The 22,946-nt window shown below is 45.8% G+C and overlaps 1 protein-coding gene across 1 annotated transcript in view; it reads left to right on the top strand.

The window, feature by feature from the left end:
- The window catches only part of LOC126188565 (semaphorin-5A), a 678,499-nt gene that overhangs the window by 583,710 nt on the left and 71,843 nt on the right, over positions 1-22,946 (top strand). The window lies entirely within an intron of this gene.

The following is a 22,946-nucleotide window of genomic DNA, read 5'->3' as shown; positions in this document are numbered from 1 at the left end:
AAGCACATATCGATGATGTTTCGTTGAATGGTTCGAACACTGACACTTGTTGATGGCCCAGCAATGAAATCTTCAGCAATTTGAGGAAGGGTTGTACTTCTGCCACGTTGAACGATTCTCTCCAGTCGTCGTTGGTCCCGTTCTTGCAGGATCTTTTTCCGCCCGCAGCGATGTCGGAGATTTGATGTTTCACCGGATTCCTGATATTCACGGTACACTCGTGAAATGGTCGTACGGGAAAATCCCCACTTCATCGGAGATGCTGTGTCCCATCGCTTGTGCGCCGACTATAAAACCACGTTCAAACTCAGATAAATCTTGATAACCTGCCATTGTAACAGCAGTAACCGATGTAACAACTGCGCCAGACACTTGTTCTCTTATATAAGCGTAGCCCATCGCAGCGCCGTATTCTCCCTGCTTACATATCTCTGTATTTGAATACGTATGCCTATACCAGTTTCTTCGGCGCTTGAGTGTACATGACTCATGTTTCCTGTGCAATACCATACTTGTGGCATAAACGTGTAAAATGCACACAGATTCAAAGCTAAATTCAGGCATTATGTGGACCAAATGCACTGTCGCCTCCAGCGGTAGTCAAGTGGTGGCATCGATTTGACCAAGGCCGCGGAGACGTGGGATCACTGCCATGCAGGGCTGATTGAAGAGACAGAGCAGCGCGCTTTGTTACGGGATCGCTTAGCCAGCGCGAGGGCGTAACACACCTGCTCAACAAAACATGGCAGACGTTACAAGAGAGGCCTTGTGCTTCACAGATAGATTTCCTATTGAAATTTTGGGAGAACACTTTTCAGAAAGAATCGGACATCATAGTACTTCCTCCCAGATACATCTCGCGAAATGACCGCGACGACAAAATTCGATAAATTAGAGCCAATATAGACGCCTACCGACAGTCATTGTTTCTACGCGCCGTTCGCGAGTGGAACACGGCAACGGGGATCAGTTAGTGGTACCAGAAGTATCCTCCGCCACGCACCTTTGGCCGTCTTGCGGAGTATGATGGTAATGCTGTTCGGGAAGGAAGACCATAGACGTGGACCACAGACGACTACTCAAGGCAGATCAGGTACTGATTCGCAGAGTGATTACTGCAGACATTGCTCAAGACTCCCGCATCTCAATAGGCAGTGCTAATTCCGTGTTCCGAGATCATCTGCAATGTCGGAAATTGTGCTGATGGCGGATTCCGCGATCACTGTCACCTGCGCACAAACACAAGTTTATAGCGTCTCTGAGCATCGTTGGGCGTTACCCCGTGGAAGAAAATGACTTCCTAAGCTGCATCATGGCTCGCGATGAGACGTTGTTTTATCATTTCACACCTCCCAACAAAGAGAGCGTCTATAGAATGGAGGCACAGCCTGTCGGCTCTGAAGAAGAATTGCGAAGTTGCGTCATCAGTAGGAAGGTCATGCGCTTTGTTTTCTTTTACTGCGAAGGAGTTGTGTATTCGGATTTTAATGGCTGCAAAACCATTAATACTGATTTGCACTGAGCAACACTAAACGTCGCTGCGTAACGGCATAAAGAACCAGAGATCTGAGAATTAGGGAGAGGCATTGTTCTCCTACAAGACAATGTGACACCCAACATACAAGCTTTGCTTCAGAGTTTTCGATTGGATGGGATCGGAGATTTCGAAGCATCTGCCATAACTACAGATTTTGCACCACGCCATTTCCATATTTGAAAGAACTGCTGAAAGGAGGCGGTGGTGGGGGGAGAAGAATTTCCAAGGATGAGGGTGGAAGAATTTCCAAGGATGAGGGTGTTCACACTTCGTGACCAAGAAGGTGGATTTCTATAGTCGAGGAATGAAACTGTCGGTCGATCACTTCGACCGTTGTTTCCAGAAACTTGTTGACTATGGTGAAGAATAGTGTCACGTATTTGTGCCACTTTGAAGCATAGTGCAGCATTCAGTAAAAATTACTTGGCTTGCCATAAAAATGTGCAGCTTACTTTTTGAAGATCCCTCGAAGATTTGGTGTCCAACGTACAGCCCTTACCGAGATGCAGAAAAGGACCATTCCGAACACACTGACGCCTGGATTCCGGCACCCATTCGGAGCACGAAATAAAGAAAAAGAGATACAGTATTCGTGGTGGTAGAGTAAACGCGCAAGATCTGCGTCGCCTTGTGTACATTACGTACAGTATTCTTTTTGCTGGCAGTAAAAGCTGGGCTAACGGCTGCCTTAACGTTACCCGTAAACAACTGACATTTGCGGTATTGTAGTGATGAGGCCACCGACATGAAGAAACGGCGAGAGCCGCGCAGTGTAGCGGCCCCTGCCGCCGTTTCGAGTGATGGCTGCCCGCTCCGACTTGTGAAATCTTCATAACCTACCCGCAGCTGTTGCCGCGCGTGACGCATTATTCACGTTCACAATGAGCCACTTACAACCAAGTCGCTGTTGGAGGGAGCTCACCGTGTCTGGCGTCTTCGCCAAGTAGAAGTGGTGTTGTGACTGCGTTGACTCTTAATTGTGACTACCTACTCTCCTCAATTGAGTGAGGTCACGGGTTTTGAAAAAAGGATAAGATCGGTTGAGGTGGTACAGAGACGTGACCCTGTAATCAGGTACTCAAGGTACCCTCCGCCACACACCGTCAGGTGGCTTGCGGAGTATGGATGTAGATGTAGATGTAGATGTAGAAGCACTGTGTCCGTCTCACCTCGCCTGCCTTGAACCGTGTACTGCCGCTGTCGAAGATCGGTTATGCTGCATGTTTCATTGTCTTGACATTGTCTTTCCTACGCTCAGTTACATTTCGCGAATATATTTTGTAAGAATCGTTAATCTACCACAACAGGTCGCGATGTTAGACATACATTGTATATAGGTTATACAAAGTTTTGACTTTTCTGCGTATCCTCTACCTGAATCGGTACTGGAAAAGAACACCGGAATTCGAATGTTAGAAGGTGCTCTGACTGGAATGATTACGACGTCGACGCCGAGTGAAATGTTAATAGGTAGATATTCGTAATATAACAGCGTGAGCCGGCCGGGGTGACCGAGCGATTCTAGGCGCTACGGTCTGGAACTGCGCGACCACTACGGTAGCAGGTTCGAATCCTGCCTCGGGCATGGATATGTGTGATGTCCTTAGGTTAGTTAGGTTTAAGTAGTTCTAAGTTCTAGGGGACTGATGACCTCAGTTCCACAGTGCTCAGAGCCATATAACAGCGTGGTTATTTTTATATCAAATACATTAGAATATGAGCAAAGGAACTAGTGAAACTGAACTTGAAATGTTGGTGGGTGTGCGTACTGAACACAACTTGCATTCGGATTTACGTGTTATTGAATTTATCAAATATTTGAGTTTAGCGTCATTTGGTCTCTGTGTGATTTTGCATTTTTGTGATGAGAGCATCGGGAAGTTGCCTTTCTTTGCATACCTCTATTCATTAATGTCACGTGAAATACTTTTCTGCGACAATCGCATACTTGGACGCAAAGTATTGACTGCATAGAAATGTGCTGCAAGTGCAATATCTTACGTCTATCCTAAGAACTGGAGAACTGTTTAAGAAGATAGGCGTAGTAAAAACAGCGTCAGCCTGTATCTACTTTCTTATGACGTTTGTTGCAAAGAACTATTCGCAATAGTAGTAGCGTTCTTAAATGTACCATTAGGAACAAAAATAGCCTCCACTGTCCACAAGATAACCTTACTCTTGAGCAGAAACGAGCAAAGAATGCATCAATAATAATACCCCTCCCTTGTGAGTTAAAGGAGCAGTCAGACAAAAAAAGCAGCTTTAAAAAAATATTGAAATTATTTCTACTTGACATCTCGTTGCACTCAGTGGATAGATTTCTGAATGGATAACACTCTGAGATGACCAAAGTCATGGGGTAGCGATATGCACATCTCCTGCACACAAGACATAAAAAGGCAGTGCATTGGCGAAGCTGTCATTTATACTCGGGTGATTCATGTGAGAAGCTTTCCGGCGTGATTATGGCCACATGACTGGCATTAACAGAGTTTGAATGCAGAGTGGTAGTTGGAGATAGACGCTTAGGACATTCCATTTCGGAAATCACTAGAGAATTCAGTATTCTGATATCCACAGTGTTAAGAATGTGCCGAGAATACCAAATTGGGCGTTACGTCTCACCACGGCCAAGCAGTGGCCGACGGCCTTCACTTAACGACCGAGAGCAGCAGCGTTTGCGTAGAGTTGTCACTGTTGACAGACAAGCAACACTGAGGTAAATAACCACAGAAATAAATGTGGGACATACGACGAACGTATCCGTTAGAATAGCGCGGCGAAATTAGTGTTTATGGACCATGGCAACAAGCGATCGACGCAAGTGCCATTGCTAACAGCACGACATTGCCTGCAGCGCCTCTACCGGGTGACCATATCGGTTGGACGCTCGACGACTGAAAACCCATGTCCTGGTCAGACGATACACGATTTCAGTTCGTAACAGCTGACGGTAAGCTTGGGCGCAGACCCCACGAAGCCATGGACGTAAGTTGTGAATAAGGCACTGAGCAAGCTGGTGGTGGCTCTGTAATGGTGTGGGCTGTGTTTGTGTGGAACAGCTTGGTTCTACTGGTCCAGCTGAACCGATCACTGACTGGCAATAGTTAGTTACGTTCTGCTACTTGGAGACCATTTGCAGCCATTCGTGGACTGCATGTTTCCAAACAGCGATGGAATTTTTATGGATGACAATGAGCCATGTCACCTATTGTTCCCGATTGGGTTGAAAAATTTTATGGACAATTCGGGCAAATAGTTTGGCCACGCAGATCTCCCGAAATGAATCCCATCGAACATTTATGAGACATAATCGAGAAATCAGTTCGTGCACAGAATCCTGCACTATCGCATTTATGGATGGCTGCAGAGGTATCATGGCTCAGTATTTCTGCAGGGATTCCAACGACTTCTTGAGTCGTGCCACGTCGAGTTGCTGCACTAGACCGTGCAAAACGAGGTCCGATGCAATATTAGGAGGTATACCATGATTTTTTTCACCGCAGCGTATATCTGTGTGGTTAGCATATATTTATTAAATTTTGCTGCAGATTATGAGTAAAATAAAATTCAAGTTTTGTAAATTACGAACACGTAGCCATATTTTCACTAAGAGAATATATCGTATTCGTAAACCTGCAGAAACGTTCCAGATCAAAGCGAGCTGTAGCGGATACGATCCACTGAACATACGAATCGCTAATTAAAACTAACCTTCCCACCTACCGGTTGAAAAAGGCATCGATAAATCACCTAAGCAAAGTGCCTGGTCTCTGTGGTCAGCGTCTGTGGTCCTGACACAGAGACCCTGCCTTCAGTTCTCGGATATCACGCAAAATTTTTCTGAAGTTGCGAAGCTCTCAAACAGGCACCACTCAGCCTCGTGAGCACGGACGACAAGTAGCGAAATCCACACACACATGCTCACGGGAAGAATCGTTATTGTTTGATTGCTCGATTGCCAGTCACCGGAAGCAGTCACATCCATTAAATTTCTGAGAATATGGTAGGGAGTGATGTAAAATGGGACGACCACATAAAACTAATCGCCGGTAAGGCAGATGCCAGTCTGAAATTCATAGGAAGATTCCTTAAGAACTATAGTTCACCCACGAACGTACGTTCCAGAACCATTGTTCGACAGGTACTTTCCTATTGCTCTTCATTCTGGGACTCTTACCACCTAGGAGACATGTGGGAAGTAGAGAAGATCCCCAGAAAAGAAGCGCGTTTCGTCTCAGATTCATTTAGTAAGAACCAACACGTTACAGAGATACTTGTGTAAGTCATGAAACATACGCGACAAGAAAAGCATTGTGTATCGCGCTTGCTGAGTACAGCTGTTGATGTATGTGTATAGTTGACAAGTAAACAGAATATTCCGGTCCAAAACTAAGTTCTAATCTGTCAAGAGGTATGTAGATTGCTGGAAGCATTCCTCGAGCTTGGTTTCTCAGGCGAATAGCAAAGCACTGGTTTGTTCCTTACTGCGGTGTCTCGTCGAGAATGCAGCGCTGACCGAGTGGGCCACCGCTCCGGAAATAAAAAACAGAAAACAGCCTGGGCGGAAAGTCCGAGGCAAAAAAAAGGAGCAGCAGGAACGCTGTTAAAACTGATTAGGCCGCTTAATGAATTATTTTTCGCCTCTCGCGGCCACTTGTTACAATCGCGCATTCGGCCGACCGCAGGAGGGCCACATTAAAATACACGACAACCGTAAAAAGTTATTTGTGGAGCGGAACGAGCAATTTGGTGGCAGTAAATGCGGGAGGTGGCAGGGATTGTGTGGCGTTAAATAACCGGCCATCAGCCGCCTCATGATGGTGGTTAGCGTCTGCTTGTTTACGCGCTCCGACAACCGCAGCCTGCGGCAGGTCAGCGTCTAGCCGACTCAGGCCGGAGACTTTGACAGACTCTTCTTTACAAGGCGAGAACACACCCAAGTGGTCACCAGTTTTTCACGATTGACCTGCATACGACGGTGGTTTGATAAGTCTGGTAAAAAAGAAAGAAAAAGTGTTTGTTTCTTTAAAAAACTCACCTTACTTCTCGACCTAGTGTTCTTTGATCCTCCAACTTTGTTAAAAAAAAAAAATTGCTCTAAGCACTGTGGGACTTAACATCTGAGGTCGTAAGTCCCCTACACTTAGAACTACTTAAACCTACCTAACCTAAGGACATCACACACATCCATGCTCGAGGCAGGATTCGAACCTGCGACCGTAGTAGGCGCAGGGTTCCGGATTGAAGCGCCTAGAACCACTCGGCCACAGCGGCCGGCCCGGCTTTTTCATGCCAGCGGAAAAATGGGTTGTGTCAGACCAGACTCTGCAAAATACTCGTTGACTGCAATTATCACTTCCACATTTGATGACAATTTCTTCCGAGAAAGTCAGTGTTTCAAATTACGGAACGGGAAGAGGTCACTGGGGCTACGCCTGGAGTAGAATGGACGAGGAACCAATTAAAAGCCCAATTTATGCACTTTCGCCATTGTTACTGCTGACATGTAGGATGGTGCATTATCCTAGTGAAAGAGTACTATCCATGCCCGAGGCAGGATTCGAACCTGCGACCGTAGCAGGCGCGCGGTTCCGGATTGAAGCGCCTAGAACCACTCGGCCACAGCGGCCAGCCCGGCTTTTTCATGCCAGCGGAAAAATGGGTTGTGTCAGACTCTGCAAAATACTCGTTGACTGCAATTATCACTTCCCCATTTGATGAAACTTTCTTCCCAGAAAGCCAATGTTTGAACTTGAGCAACGGGAAGATATCACTGGGGCTACATCTGGAGTAGAATGGACGAGGAACCAATTAAAAGCCCAATTCACGCACTTTCGCCATTGTTACTGCTGACATGTGGGATGGTGCATTATCCTAGTGAAAGAGCACTTTTTTCATGACAACCTTGTATTTTTTTCAGCTAACTCGAGTTTCAAAGGATCCAGCAATGAAGCATAATAGGGTCCAGCTATGGTCCTGCCTTTTCCCAAGTAATCTATGAGGTTTACTCCTTAGGAATCTCAAAAAACAGTGGCCATCACCTTACCAATTGACAAAATGGTCTTTACCTTCTTCGGTGCAGTTTCACCAGCCTTTGTCCGTTTCTTTATTTTATTTTTTTTCCTGCCGTTTTAACTCTGGTGTAATAATGGAGCCATGTTTTATCAGCAGTTACAAATCAGCGCAGAAGGACTTGCGGACTGCGACTAAACATCGCCAGACATTGTTTTGACATGATGTGTCGGTTGCGCTTTTGGTCGACTGTGAACAGTTGCGGCACCCATCGCACAGCCAGCTTCTTCATAGCCATTTCTCCTCGCGGGATACTATGCACTCGCTCATTTGAGATGCCTACAGTCTCGGCAGTCAAACGAAGATTTTTTCCGCGGTGTTGCATTACCGTCTCATGGATTTTGTCAAGGGTTTCCTTTGTGGTGGCCCCAATTGGACGGCCAGAGCGCGCTTCATCTTTGGTGCTTGTCCGACAACGTTTAAATTCATTAATCCAAAAGTAAATGGCCATCAGATGTGGTGCAGAGACGGCGTGAACTTCATCCTAGGGGTGACAACTTGTCCTGTGAATTTGCGTTCCCAGCAGCGGTCACTGGCTAGGGTTGGGGCGAGGTCTTGGGACGCGCAGCTGCGAGATGAGCGACGGAGTGTCCAGCTGTGCTGCGGGGCTGCCACACGTGCGCAGACGAGCCACGCCTCAGCCGCAGCCGCAGCTGCCTCTGCCGCGGATTCGGTTACCGGCGGAGCCCGAGGTCCCGAGGTCTTGCGGTCGCGGTGGCTGCGGCGGTCGAGCAACTCCTGTCCACAGCCGAGCCGCACTGGCCACCGCATTCCAGCTCGCCCATTCGCGGGCCCAGTCATTTCGCTGCTTCACTCTGCACCATTGAGCTGGCACCATTTTTTTCCTCCGATTTTGCTTGAGGATCCTTACCAGGTAGGACTGATAGGAGAGATTCAGAACAAACAGCGAAGAGCGGCGCATTTCGTCGAGGGACCGTAAGTCGCCATCAGAGCGTTAAAGCGATGCCTGACAAGTCCAGTCGTCGACGCCACAAGAGATACGTTATGCAACACGGAGAGATTTAGTATTGATATTTCGAGAGAGTTCTTTCTGGAAAGAATTGAACAACATATACTCTAAGACCAAAAAAAGACCCACCACGAAGGAATTATCCGAATGGGACGGAAATCGGTAGATGTGATCCATATGTACAGACAAACAAATAACTACAATTCCAGAAAAATTGGTTGTTTATTCAAGAGAAAAGCTTCATAAATTGAGCGAGTCAGTAATCTATTGGTCCATATCTGGTGTCTGTACAAGCAGTTATTCGATTCGTTGTTGATTGACAGAGTCATAAGATGTTCTGAGGGATATTGTGCCAATTTCTATCTAAATGGCGCATTAGTCGGTAAAAATTCCGATATGGTTGGAGTGCCCAGCCCAGAATGCCCCAAACTTTCTCATTTAGGTACAGAACTGGTGACGTTGCTGGCCATGTAGGGTTTGGCGAGCACGACAATAAGCAGTGGAAACTTTCGCCTTGTGTGGAAAGTCATTTTCTTGTTGTAATGTAAGCCTATGATTGCTTGCCACGAAGCGCAACAAAACGGGGCGTAGAATGTCGTCGACGTACCGCTGTGCCACGGATGACAACCAAAGGGGTCCTCCTATGGAAAGAAATGGCACCCCACACTAACATTCCTGGTTGTCGGGCCGTATGGTGGGTGATACCTAGGTAGGTACCAATCCGCTGTACGGAGAGTCTCTGCTGGACATTGGGGCTCAATTCGAAGCGGGGGTCATCACTGAGGACAATTCTACTACAGTGAACGAGATTACATGCCGAATGTGTCCGAAACGAGCTTGTGGATGTACAGAGGTCGACGGTAGTCGGCGCAAGGGGCGCCTTGAGCTCAACTCATTTCCTTTGACCAGCCTATTAATGGTCCTTGTGGTCACTTAAGCATCAGTCACACTTCGGATCAGTGATAATGACGAATCCGGGGCTCTAAGTGCCTCTGTGACGATTACTCGGTCCTTACATTCTGTCGTCTCTCAAGATTAAGCGCTTCCATCTTGACACTGTTTGGCCGTGGTCCACCCACTCGTCTCGTCATCGTCGAATAGTGGCATCGCTCCTATTCCAATGTCAAGCGATTACTCCAACTGGCTTCTTAGAGCCCAAAAGACTTCCCATCTAAAATGCTGACCTCAGCGTATATTGTCCACCGTCCTGTCTGTAAGACATAGTTGCAGTCCAGCTGAGTACATGGAGTGAAACTGGCAAAGATCTTATGCCCCGGTAATGGCGTGTCCCAAGTTTACTATCATTGCCATCAGCGCGGTGAAATTGCGCTGTAGCCGCACACCTTCATCCATTGCCCGCTAAAATTTACAAATTTGCATTTTACCTCGATATCTGTCATTCCAGATCTGCAGTGCGTACAATATTAACATAAGTGGTCTGTCTATACTCAGACACATTCCTGCATACACGTAAACACATCTGCGTGTGCTTGAGCTTTGTATCGTAGAATTATTCATTATCCTACCAAACTTAGGTGTGCAGATCAGTAATAACATATACATGAGAGGTTTGTCTTAAAATTTTAGTTAACTGCGAGATTTAATATTGTATGTGGAATGTCACCGCCAGACACTCCTGCCGAATGTGGTACTGAAAAAATACAGTGTTCTACAATCCGTTTAAGTCGTTCGTACAACAGTTACCCGCATCGCTAGCAAAAGCCATCTATTTCTTGATTGTCTCCAGTAACCCGATTCCGGGGAGCAACGGAGTTAACGCCGCGGTAAGTGGCAAGGAATTTCTGGTGCTAGCGATTGACTACCAATGGTTCAAATGGCTCTGAGCACTATGGGACTTAACATCTGTGATCATCAGCCCCCTGAACTTAGAACCACTTAAACATAACTAACCTAAGGACATCACACATATCCATGCCCGAGGCAGGATTCGAATCTGCGACCGTAGCGGTCACGCGGTTCCAGACTGATGCGCCCAGAACCGCACGGCCACACCGGCCGGCGATTGACTATAGAAGATAGAGCTTCCTCAACTGCAACTCCCCTCTGTGCCATTGGTTCAGCCGTCATAGTTCTTACGGTACGGTGGGTGCAATAAGGTTGTTACTACGGTATAAGGCTTAACTAGAACGGATGTTGCAACAGACATCTCTTGTGGTAATATGGCAGCGGTGCCAGCATATGTCACATTTGTAGGATGCCGCCCGCGGACATTCTTGCTGAAGGCAGACACGAACGTGACCCATCGCCAGCTGTTTCGTGTCCGCCTCGCAGGTGTTTGAACCAATCGTAAACGCGATCTCAGCTCGCGGCTTCTGTTCCGTTCACTTTTAACAGACTTCACATCCGCCCCTGTCGCCTTTCGTCGCAGGTTGTAACAAAACGTGATGTTTCTGCGTTTCTCCATTGCGGTGTGTCTACTGGACGCAGCAGGCAAGCCTGCCCTGAATTAAGATAGACCGGCGCTACGCAGCTTTTCTGACTCTCTCTCTCTCTACACGTATCAGTATCCACGTAATTGTAACAGCAAAATACTCCCCCAGTTCGATATGCGTTCATTTACCCATTTTTGACACACCTTGTGTTAGTAACACCACCACCACCACCACCACCACCACCACCACCACTACCATCATCATTATAATCATCATTTGGTGTTCGACACCCACTGCTGGATAATGGCTTCCACTTGCATTTCCCAAGTGTTATCGTCTCATCCTGTTCGTGTCTATGTTGTGCCCTAAGCGTTTTCTGTCATTTACACTCTTTCCGTTAGTTCGTTTTCTCCACCCCTGCTGTTTCTTGGAATCCAGCATAGAACTTCTTGTCTCTCCTGAATATACACAGTCAGCCCGGAATCCACAGCATTTCAGAGGTTATTCAACGATATTTTTTGAGAATTTTCGCCGGCCGGAGTGGCCGAGCTGTTCTAGGCGCTTCAGTCAGGAACCGCGCGACCGCTGCGGTCGCAGGTTCGAATCCTGCCTCGGGCATGGATGTGTGTGATATCCTTAGGTTAGTTAGGTTTAATTAGTTCTAAGTTCTAGGGGACTGATGACCTCAGATGTTAAGTCCCATAGTGCGCAGAGGCATTTGAACCATTTTTTTTTTTTTTTTTTGAGAATTTTCGTATAATAAATGAGCGGTGGTCTTCGGTGGCACTTACAGGGTAATTGCGTTTATAGTCATTTTATATGTACAGATCCACAGCCGCTATGAATTTCTTGAAGAAAGTAATTTTCCTGTGTAGAATATTATTTTATTTGGGAATGAACTCTATATTACATAATTCAGCTCGTAGCTGATTTCGCCCCATTGAGCTTTATCAAGCTACATCACAGTGAAACTTGTCTCTCTTCTTTTTTCCAGTATATTTTCATTATTTCACTTTGTTGTTCTCTTCTTTCTTCTGTCCATGTTTCTCCTGTCTTTTCTTTGTTTTCCCAGGGAAATCCTTGAAACGTTTTAGTTTCGCTGTGAACTTTTCTATTTCTCCTATTTGTTGCTCCTTTATTTCCGTTTCCCCTCAGGTCTGCTTTAACTTCTTCGATCCACGTCATTGTTGGTCTTGAGTTTCTGTCAAAATTTAAAAATTCTTTTTGGTATCTGTTTTTCATCTAGCCTTTTGGGTGTCCATAGAATAAAATTCTTTTCTCCTTCGATGTGTCTATACTCGTTCTAGTCTTTCGTGAACTTACACTGGTGTCCAAAATTAAACCAACAAACCGAAATTTTGCAGTATAAACAGGTGATAATAAAGTAGAAACAATGTAAAGAATACGGAACGTAAACAACTACAACACGCATAACGTTAGACAAAAATCTTCTTCGTTTTTACCAGCTTAATGGATTTTGACACACATTCCGACAACAAATGTGCTCAGCATGGGATGTGACCACCTCTGGCAGCAATACACGCCTGACGGATCGTGCTGTGAATGAATTTATGAATGTCATGTTGAGGCAATATCGACCATTCTTCCTGCAGAGCTGCTCGCAAAACAGTATAAGCAGGTGGCTGGTGGATGCTGACGTGATGCAACCCGTCTCCCTAGTACGTCCCAGATATGATCTATGGGACTCAAATCGGGAGAGCGAGCAGGCCAGGACATGCGTACAATATCTTCTGTTCCCAAGGAAACATCAAGCACCCGTGCTCTATGAAGTCGAGCATTATCGTCCATCAATACGAAGTCTTGGCACACAGCACCTCGCAACAACCGCACATGAGGTCCCAAGATCTCGTCATGATACCTGATAGCAGTTAAACCTTACCGATTCACCCGTACAATTTCATGAAGAGGTGTTCGAGCGGTCATCGTAATTCCTGCCCACACCCTTAGGGATCCACCTCGGTAGCGGTTTCTTTCCACAATGTTTGAATCCTGAAATCGTTTTCCATGTTCCCTGCAGATGCGAATCCGTCGAGAATCACTCCTCAGATCAAATCGGGACTCATCTGTGAAAAGAACATTGGCCCATTCTTCGATCGTCCGGCAGCCACGTTGACGACACACCTCTACACGTTCTCATCTGTAAAGACGCGTCAGATGTAATACAGCAGGTCTCTGAGAACAAAGGCCACTCTCCCGAAGCCTTCTGTACACCGTTCGCCTCGACACAACACGTCATGTGGAAGCTGCGAGGTCAGGTGCAAGTTGCTGTGCAGTACTAAGGTGATACTGTCGATCATTACAGCTAAATGACGGTCCTCTCTTTCTGACGTCACACGTGGTGGGCCCTGCCCTGGTCTTCAGGATAAGTTTCGGTCTCTAAACTGTCGCTACACCCGATAAACAACAGAACGATTCACGTTAAGCCATCGCACCAGATGAGTTTGCGACTTCCATTCTTTCTATGGCCCTCCACCGCAGAGTCTGGTAGGCGTCTTTGTCAATGCCATACTGCACCGTTTGCGTACACAGCGATTGTGGATGTGGACTACCCGGCCTACTGTACTCCATTTTATAGGTGCGCTGACGTCATCGCTGGCGTGTTTGTCCGTTGACCGGAATGCCACCTGTCGTGCACAACACGGTCTGTTGACAGTTTGAAGGACTATATCGTGAACTAGACGCAGGACGGGGGAATGGCAGTTTGCTGCTTTAATTTTGGACACAAGTCATTTTTTACTCAGTAATATCCACTTACCATTGTCCTACTCTGGTCCCAAGATTTTCGTCATTATTTTCCTGTCTTTCTTTTCTATTTCACCTAATTGTCAAGCTATATTTAACGACAGGCATTCTGAAGCATCAAGGCATTCTGGTTCAACGACAGTGTGTCAATGCTCGATTTTGCATTTATCGACAAAGATTTCTTCTTATAAGCGTTTTTTGTTAGTTGAAAAGCCATTTCCATTTTCCTAGCCTTTGCTGAGTTAGATCCTTCGTCTAGAGCGTTTGGTTGTATTATTTCACCTAGAAATTTAAATTTTGTAGCTTTTTTAAATTCTTCCATAATCAGTTTCCGTATATTTCGATGCCTCCTTCGAATCTGTCATATATTCTGTTTCTTCAGAAGACGCACAGAGGCCCGCTTTTGAAGACGTCTCTTGTATGAAATTGATATTCATCGTTGCTTCCTCTATAGATTAAGTTAAGATGGCAAGATCGTCTGTAAAAACCAAACAATCAATTCTCAAATTACCCATTTCTCAACCAATTACGATTTTTTAATTTCCTTGTTCTTTTGTTTCTTCCCTTCAGTCATAGCCGGCCGCTGTGGCCGAGCGGTTCTAGGCGCTTTAGTCCGGAACCGCGTTGCTACTACGGTCGCAGGTTCGAATCCTGCCTCGGGCATGGATGTGTGTGATGTCTTTAGGTTAGTTAGGTTTAAGTAGTTCTAGCTCTTGGTGACTGATGACCCCATATGTTAAGTCCCATAGTGGTTAGAGCCATTTTTGAACCTTCAGTCCCTGATTACCTTTTCTAGTATAGAACTGAACAGAAGTGGGGATAATCCATCTCCTTTTCTTACACTAGTTTTGATTTTAAAAGCCTTGAAGGCTTCGCCTAAAAATTTAATTTTGTATTTGTTATTTTTCTTTTATAATTCCCTCTAATGTGTTGTCAGTGCCAAACTCTTTGAAGGTGATGAATGTAATAGTTTATTGTTTCTTAATGAAGTTGCGGTCCTAAATCCTATGCAAACTCCGCAGAAATTTTTTTATGAGGTCTTCTTACTATTTAGTAGCCTGTCCATTCTGATAGACAGTCGATAATTCAGTACTGTGCGATGAGGGGATCTTATACCACTCGGATTGCCGTCCTTATTTGCTGTGCTTCTACAGCTGACCTGTAGAGAATGCAGCAACTCGCCAAGCCGGGTAAGCGTCGACGGTCGTTCCGTAACGGAGGTTGTTACAGGTGTTGATGAATGCCTCGAGAAACGTATTTTCGTATAGGAAAAGTACCAACAAAAGCCGTCGTAATGGTGAGAACGTGGCCTCTTCCCTGCACGCATTGTATTGGCCGGCTGGTTTATCTGCGAGTTAATCGCGGCGGAATGCGCCTGTAATATCAGTTAGGCTGGATATTGGTTGTCCGGTAACGAGCCTAGCCGTGTTTACAGAAGGTGCCGCTAGCCACTGGCTGCTACCGTCCAAATGATCGTGTCTGGTGCGGCGCCGCTGATTGGCGGGACCGTGGGAGACGCGCTGACCCGCCGACCCTGCCGCGGGCGTCATACGTGTACTCCGCCTGAACGCCCGCCACGGTCGCGGCACGACCAACAAGTCCGCTGTCAGCAGAGTGGCTTGTGGGCATGCGCAACTCGAGTAGCCGAGTCCCAGCGGCCGTCTCCTTATTACTCTGATGTCGTTTCGGTCTTCAGTCCGAAGAATTGTCCGATGCAGCTCTCCACGCTACTCTATCCTGTGCAGGGCTCTTCATTTCCGAATAACAACTGCAACCTACATCCATTTGAACTTGCTGAATCCTCCACGCGTCCATTCTTTATCAAACTGACGATTCCTTCATGCCTTAGGATGTTGTAAACTAATACATAAGAGCTACAAAAGCACCTGTTCAAAATGCAGTCTGCCACCTTAGTCACACTTCCACGCACAGGGATGCCAAGTGTAAAGTACTCACGAGGGTATGTAAACCGTGGTTCCGAAAAGATGCAAATTGTTACCCTCAAGTACTACACAGTGGGACCCTGAATATAACACTTCCCACGAAAAAGTATGTGCCAGGATCAACAAACAGGGTGAATTTCAGCAAATAATGTCCGCGCTCACTATCCCTAGCATAAATAGAGGCAACTCCCTTGACTCTCGTCTGGTAAAGATGTAGCTGTCGTCCCATTAGTTTCTTCTGCGGTGGTCGTAGGCTCTAACGCGCATGCGGTAAACGGTGCATTACGAAGTGGCAAATGGCAAAGAATTCAGTGCTATTAAAATTGAAATTGTCGAGTATTGGGATACCACTGGATTTTGTTCCTATTCATAGAAGCCAAAAAAGTCAAGAAAAATTTTGTGAGAGCCGATCTATCGTTAACCATACGAGATTCCCGGTCATTAGCCATTACATCTACATCTATATCTACATCCATACTCCGCAAGCCACCTGACGGTGTGTGGCGGAGGGTACTCTGAGTTCCCGAACACTGCAAAAGTCACAACAATGCTTCACAAGATCTTCGAATCAACATGAGGTCGCACAAATATGTTTTCCGGTACAAATTTAACAATTAATTCCGTCTTTACGAGGCATTGCAGTTCACACACTAGTTCTCGTGTTACCACCTCGAGCACCGACCGTATACTGGTAGTGAGCTATCTTAACAGTTTGGCGCCTCTTCTTCCAGGGCGCACTAGTGATTGGTCCATCCTTTTCATCACTAAGCACTAGAAACGGAAATGTCGTGTGACTAGGGCCTCCCGTCGGGTAGACCGTTCGCCGGGTGCAGGTCTTTCGATGTGACGCCACTTCGGCGACTTGCGCGTCGATGGGGATGAAATGATGATGATTAGGACAACACAACATCCAGTCCCTGAGCGGAGAAACTCTCCGACCCAGCCGGGAATCGAACCCGGGTCCGTAGGATTGACATTCAGTCGCGCTGGCCACTCAGCTACCGGAGGCGGACATCAATAAGCACTAAAAGTAACTAAAATTTGATTCCCTAATGAATTGAGTGATACTGAAATTATTAATAACAAGTTCACAGTGCAAGTAATGTCATCAGCGCGGTTGAAGCAGTATGTTAACAAAATGGTTCAAATGGCTCTGAGCACTATGGGACTTAACTTCTGAGGTCATCAGTCCCCTAAAACTTAGAACAACTTAAACCTAACTAACCTAAGAACATCACACACTTCCATGCCCGAGGCAGGATTCGAACCTGCGACCCTAGCAGTCGGGCGATTCCAGACTAAAGCGCCTAGAACCGCTCGGCCACTGCGGCCGGCTGTATGTTAACATTTAAGTAGGAAACATAAAAAAAATCGCTTCGTGGCGCCCAGCGTTGTAGCTGAATCTCCAATATCTCTGTCTGCTCCAGTACGATACGGCTCTTGTTCGCCCGGCCATTCTCACGCTATGTGACCACCTGGCACGTCGTTAGTTGAGTCTTCCTTGTGACCCTACCTATTCGCTAGCCTCCCGTAACAAAATCTCCCAATGCTGTGAATTAAAACATAGCAACGTTGACAATGATGTGGCATAAACGTCCATTTTTTAATCGAGTTGTGCCATAAATTTCTTTTTCCCTGATTTGACTCAGTAGGTTCAAATGGCTCTGAGCACCATGGGACTTAACATCGGAGGCCATCAGTCCCTTAGAACGTGGAACTACTTAAACCTAACTGACCTAAGGACATCACACACATCCGTGCCCGAGGCAGGATTCGAACCTGCGACTGTAGCAGTCGAGCGGTTCCGGACTGAAGCGCCTAGAGCCGCTCGGCTGTTTAGTTTTTCTAATGTTAATAACAGAAGATTATCATTTTGGCGCGTAACTTCCGAACGCAGCAGCCAATCGCGGAGGAGGACCACAATTTAGGCGGTCTTTGTCACGATACCCGTACCGAACAAACTATCTACCATCGATACAACGCACCACATTACATCATCTTCCCACTGCTGCCTTCTCTACTACTCTAAGAAGCGCTTCATGTAACGGAATGAGATGGCTGTAAAGCCAGAAATATTACATCATGTTGGAACAGCTGGTAAAATGCCTACCTCAGCATCCTCGTAATTTGGGCGAGTTGCGCGAACAAACCCTCAAGGAGTTGCTTAACATGGATCCGACGTACCTGCACAACTACACAACCTGGTGCACTCACTTCGTAACTAAATCCAGGCGGTGATCCAGTCCGGAAGCGGAACTACACGTTATTAAACGATGCTGGTAGTAATTTCTCTGGGAGTGATTAATTTTTTGTGCTGTGAGCATAGGTACCTCCAAAGCTGGTATTAAACCAAGAGCACAGTCTCTGAAACTTTATGCCAAAGCGCGTGAACATCTTGTCTGAGTGAATAATGACTAAATCTCATGTGTGAGCGCTGGCGAAAGGTACTTCGACTATAGCTTTTTAGTCTTCGTTAATATTATGGCCACGAACCCAGTCCTTTCCCAATCAACAATAACAACTTTCTGTACCTAGCAGCGGTTATGAATCGTAGTGATTTCCGTTTCGCCTTCAGCGCTCGTAACGAAGCTCCGTGAGAGCGAAACGGAACAGCGGAGTCGCAGCAGGAACAAGACGCGTTATCCACCTCCCGCTGTGCCGGGCAGCCCGCGAGCTACTTAAAAAATTATCATTTAAATTGAAACTGGCACAAGCACCAGCAAATTTTTGCATATTAAGTGAGGGAAAGTAAGGAAAAAAAAGGACAGTGATCTTAAATCAGTGGCCACCCAGAAGCAGCACTGCTTTGCTAATCTGCGGCTCAAATCGTAAAGCATAACGCCTTTCTGTTTCAAAGGCCAGAACGTTGCACTGTTCCGTCGCTACCGTCAGGTTTGATGATGAAAGTAGCTCTGCAGTCGGAGCGTTTTCGATAGGCTGCTCTGAGATAGCAGCACGCGTGTGAAACGACCGTCTGTTCGAATCCCAGTTAGGACCAGTAAAGCGACTTTCATGCCGTACACGAAACTTCGCGTACATGAGTCATGTCAGAAAGTACAGTGCTTTTGATTTAATCTCAAACTGCCGCGGTTCTCTCGGCGCAACACCACGCAGATGAGTCACCACCCCGAGGCTGCTCAAAAACTTCTGGCGGTGAATAACCGCGGCGAGTATGAAAACGAGGGTTGCCACGAAAAAGGATTGTTTCATTCGGGGGAGTAAGAGAAGCGTCTCAAAAGCAACGACAGACTGGCAGAAAATTCCACTCTCAAAAGCGGTCAGCTTTTGCCTTCTCTGTAGCAAGCACAATTCGTCCTAGCGTGACTAATCAAAGTTCTTTTTCTTTGTGTGACAGCGAACTGAACGGCAGGGTCAATAAAGTAATTCGATTTCTTTTTCAATGCAAGAGTTTATAATGCATCTCAAAATCACCGTGAGCTGCAAGTCACATATATGAAACTTCAGTAATAAATGAAGGATAGATGTGGCAGCTGTATCATGCATTTAGGAAAAGTTGTAGGAATGAATGATGGAGAAAGAAAAAAATTACACACGACGTCTATTATTTAGATTCTTTTCTCTCTCTCTCTCTCTCTCTCTCTCTCTCTCTCTCTCTCTCTCTCTCAGGAAGGGCTTCCGGCCACCCTATGCCACTAGCATTACCAAATCCAAAAAAAAAAGAAAAAAATAGCATTCCGACAACGTGAAAATACGGGACAAAGAGCAAGGAAAAGAAGCTGTACAGAGTACCATAATTAATAGCATACAGTTGAAAGTACAGTATACTAGACTCGAAGTCTCACTAAACATGGGCCGTGAAACGCGTACTTTAAGAGCTCTTCTCTGTTTCCGATACTGTGAATCAGATCTCTTGTACTGCGATCTCTTTGTTTTCCATGTTTTGGGACGAGCTAGTATTGACCAAAACAAGAAAAGAAGAGTCCAGTAAACAGTGGCTCTAAAGTCATACGTTAAGGGTTATGAATACTTGTTCTGTAGAAGAGATATGTGTCATAGTAAGATAGTGTTCATAGCTCATAATGTATGTACTTTAATAGTCCACATTTACTAGTCATTCTTTTTTTGTTTTGGTCCATACTATCACCTCTCAAAATACAGAAAGCAGAGAGCTTTCAGTAGAAGAGATTTGTTTCACATTATCGAAGAAGTGTTCATAGCTCTTAAGGTGTGCGTTTTAGAGCCCATTTTTACTGCCACTTTTTCGATTCTGGTATTTTGTACTTTCAACTATATGCGTTTACGCCATTAATTACGAGACACCCTGTGTGTATTATCTAATAATAAACATGTATCATATAACGATTATCCCTGCTGTCATGGGCATTACTGTCATTTCACCTACTGGTGAAATTGTTTTCGTTGTACAGTGTCGAACTGCCTATATCAATTGGGCACTGGTGGTGTTATGTCTATATAGATTTCAGTACAGGAGAGCTTCTGTGATGTTTGGAAGGTAGGAGATGCACGGACGGGGATAAAGCTGTGAGGACGGATCGTGAGTCGTGCATGGGTAGCTTTAGTCGGTAGAGCACTTGCCCGCGAAATGCATAGGTCCCGAGCTCGAGTCTAGGTCCGGCGTACGGTTTTAATCTGCTAGGAAATTTCATATCAGCCTACTCGCTGATGAAGAGTGAATATTTTATTCTATGTACTACATTGTCATAATGTATTCCTTTTAATATCTTCTCTTACTTCCTATATTTCATGACACGTATCCGGTGATGAGATACTTCCGAAACGCGTCACGCGGTGATAAAATTGTTTTGGCGATCAGGACCAGTGTTTTACCATTCAGTGTCAATATGGTCGCAAATCTGCTTAGAGGCTTTTTGACTAAACTGATAAAACTTATGCACCATTAGTAATTTGTGAGCATCGAATAAAATATGTTTTTTATTGTGCATTATAAAGAAGCCACCGAACATTTGCTAACATCAATAAGATACAGATTTGATTGCTATTAATTTTTTTTAAAGTTTTTAATCAGAACATAAAAACGTAAACACCATTCAGGGATTACGCCTTAAGCGTCTTCCGACTGTCCAACTGCTGCCTTAAGGCAGTCCGAGGAGTGAGACATGTGATCAGAATGTCGCCAGTCTCTCCAGCCGTTATTCCCAATAGTTGAATCCTGATTTTGCCACTGCTTTATTACTCAAGCACCTTCTGATTTGACCTCACGAGGCTGAGTGGATCCTGTTGTAGAGCTTACTACCTCAGAAAAAAATTTGAAGCGGTACCGGGAATCGAACCTAGGGCCTTGGGTCCTTCCACACCAAACACAGTGACGCTAACGATTTCTTTTAGATCTCCATCATTAACTAAAAAATTATCTCCATCATTGATGAAAATAAACTTTACAGGATTTAGCGAGAACTTTCCTACAAATCATCTGGATGAAAACAGAATTATGATATAAAGCTTTGTGGGACTCCAGCCTGAGACCTTTCCCTTCCGTGGGCAGCTGCTCTATCAGACTTTTTTAATGTGTAGCCACGACCAAACATCGAACACGAATCAGCTGATTGTAACTCTATTGCCTTGACCGCGTTTTGTTTCTCTACCAGACCTGTTTTTTTAGATGGGGGGGGGGGGAGGTTTCTCCCCATTAGAACTAAGAAGGGTGGAGGGCATAGGATCCACGAGGATCAAAATGCATCAAGGAAGAGGAGTAAAGAATTTTTTAAAATTTTTTTTTCATCACGAAAGTATGTCCTTTTCTGCTACCAAACAGGAAGAAAAACAAAAGAGGTCCTCTTACTTAGGACATGAGGACGTTCCGTGGTGCTACTCACTGTGGATGCATATCTTCTCGTATTAATGTGGACGCCGTTGACAGCTCAATCCTAAAAAAATGGGTTCACGCTTCAACTTCTCCTGTCATGGATAATCCAGCTGCGAGGTGGGTTATGCAAAGCGCTTCAGAGAAAATTTGAGAAATATTGCTGGCACTTGAAGTTCCCTACGACCGCACAGGGTAGCTCTTTTAAGTAGTGCCAGAAATCGAGGACTGTCTTCTCATTGCGACCAAACATAACGGTGTCCGCGTATCCTTGTAACGGATTTCGTTTTTGCTCTCGAAAAATACACCTTATCCGGTAAGAGGAGCAATTGTGCAGTTACCCGGTCGGTAGGCGCGCGTGTGAGGAAAGCCAACATCTGGCGCACCAGGTGCCCAACATTCTTCGCCGACCCGCTGAAAAGGCGACGGTCATCCGTATCCGTCACTCCGCAGGTGACTCGCAGTGGAGAATCCGCGAGGTGAATTTCACGCAGGCGAGACCGGCGCACCTGCCTCCCGTTAACCGCTACGTACCAAGCGGACTGAACGTCCGTAACAAGAGTGCCGGCGCTCACCGCCCGCCACACAACACGCCACTCCATATGGGAGTATTTCCTTTCAGTCACGTTCGGCGCCCTACTGTGTTGCTGGTTGGTGTATATCGCTTTCGCCCATGTCGAGCGATGTGGGGAAATAGTTCGGTGCGGATGTAACTTAGTTCAAGAAAGAATTGGCCAGTAGAGAAGAAAGGCGCTGGGCTGTCCAATAACGACAGTTGTGGAGAGAGAGAGAGAGAGAGATCGGCACTAAGGCCTCCAACAGCAGGTTGTAAGGCACGTCGGACAACGTCGCAACATCTTCATGTGGGAGTTTACAGATAAGACCTTCGCTCTGTCCTGGACATGAAAAAGGCCTTAGCCCCCTCTTTCCCTCGGGAGGCTGAGAGACTCGTAGCGGATGTTAAACAGCATGTCCATACTAACAACTATTCCGCTACGGAAATGACACTACATATTTTCGTCAATGTAGTTCATTTAAATAATATTTTTCAAATATACATCTACATTTACATGGCTGCTATGCAAATCACGCTTACCAGCCTGGCAGAGGGTTCATCGAACCACCTTCACACTAATTCTCTATTATTCCAGTCTCGAAGAGTGCGCGGGAAAAACGAACTCTATATCTTCTCGTGCGAGCTCTGATTTCCCTTATTTCATTATGATGATCGTTTCTCACTATGTAAGTCGGCGTCAACAAAATATTTTCACATTCGGTGGAGAAAGCTGGTGATGAAACTTCAAGAGAAGACACCACCTGCCGGCCGCTGTAGCCGAGCCGTTCTAGGCTCTTCAGTCTGGAACCGCGCGACCGCTACGGTCGAGGTTTCGAATGCTGCCTCGGGCATGGATGTGTGTGATGTCCTTAGGTTAGTCAGGCTTAAGTAGTTCTAAATTCTAGG

Source organism: Schistocerca cancellata, chromosome 5, assembly GCF_023864275.1.
Source record: "Schistocerca cancellata isolate TAMUIC-IGC-003103 chromosome 5, iqSchCanc2.1, whole genome shotgun sequence".
Taxonomy (NCBI): domain Eukaryota; kingdom Metazoa; phylum Arthropoda; class Insecta; order Orthoptera; family Acrididae; genus Schistocerca; species Schistocerca cancellata.
The sequence above is the reverse complement of the archived record's forward strand: the minus strand, read 5'-3'. Positions and strand labels throughout refer to the sequence as shown.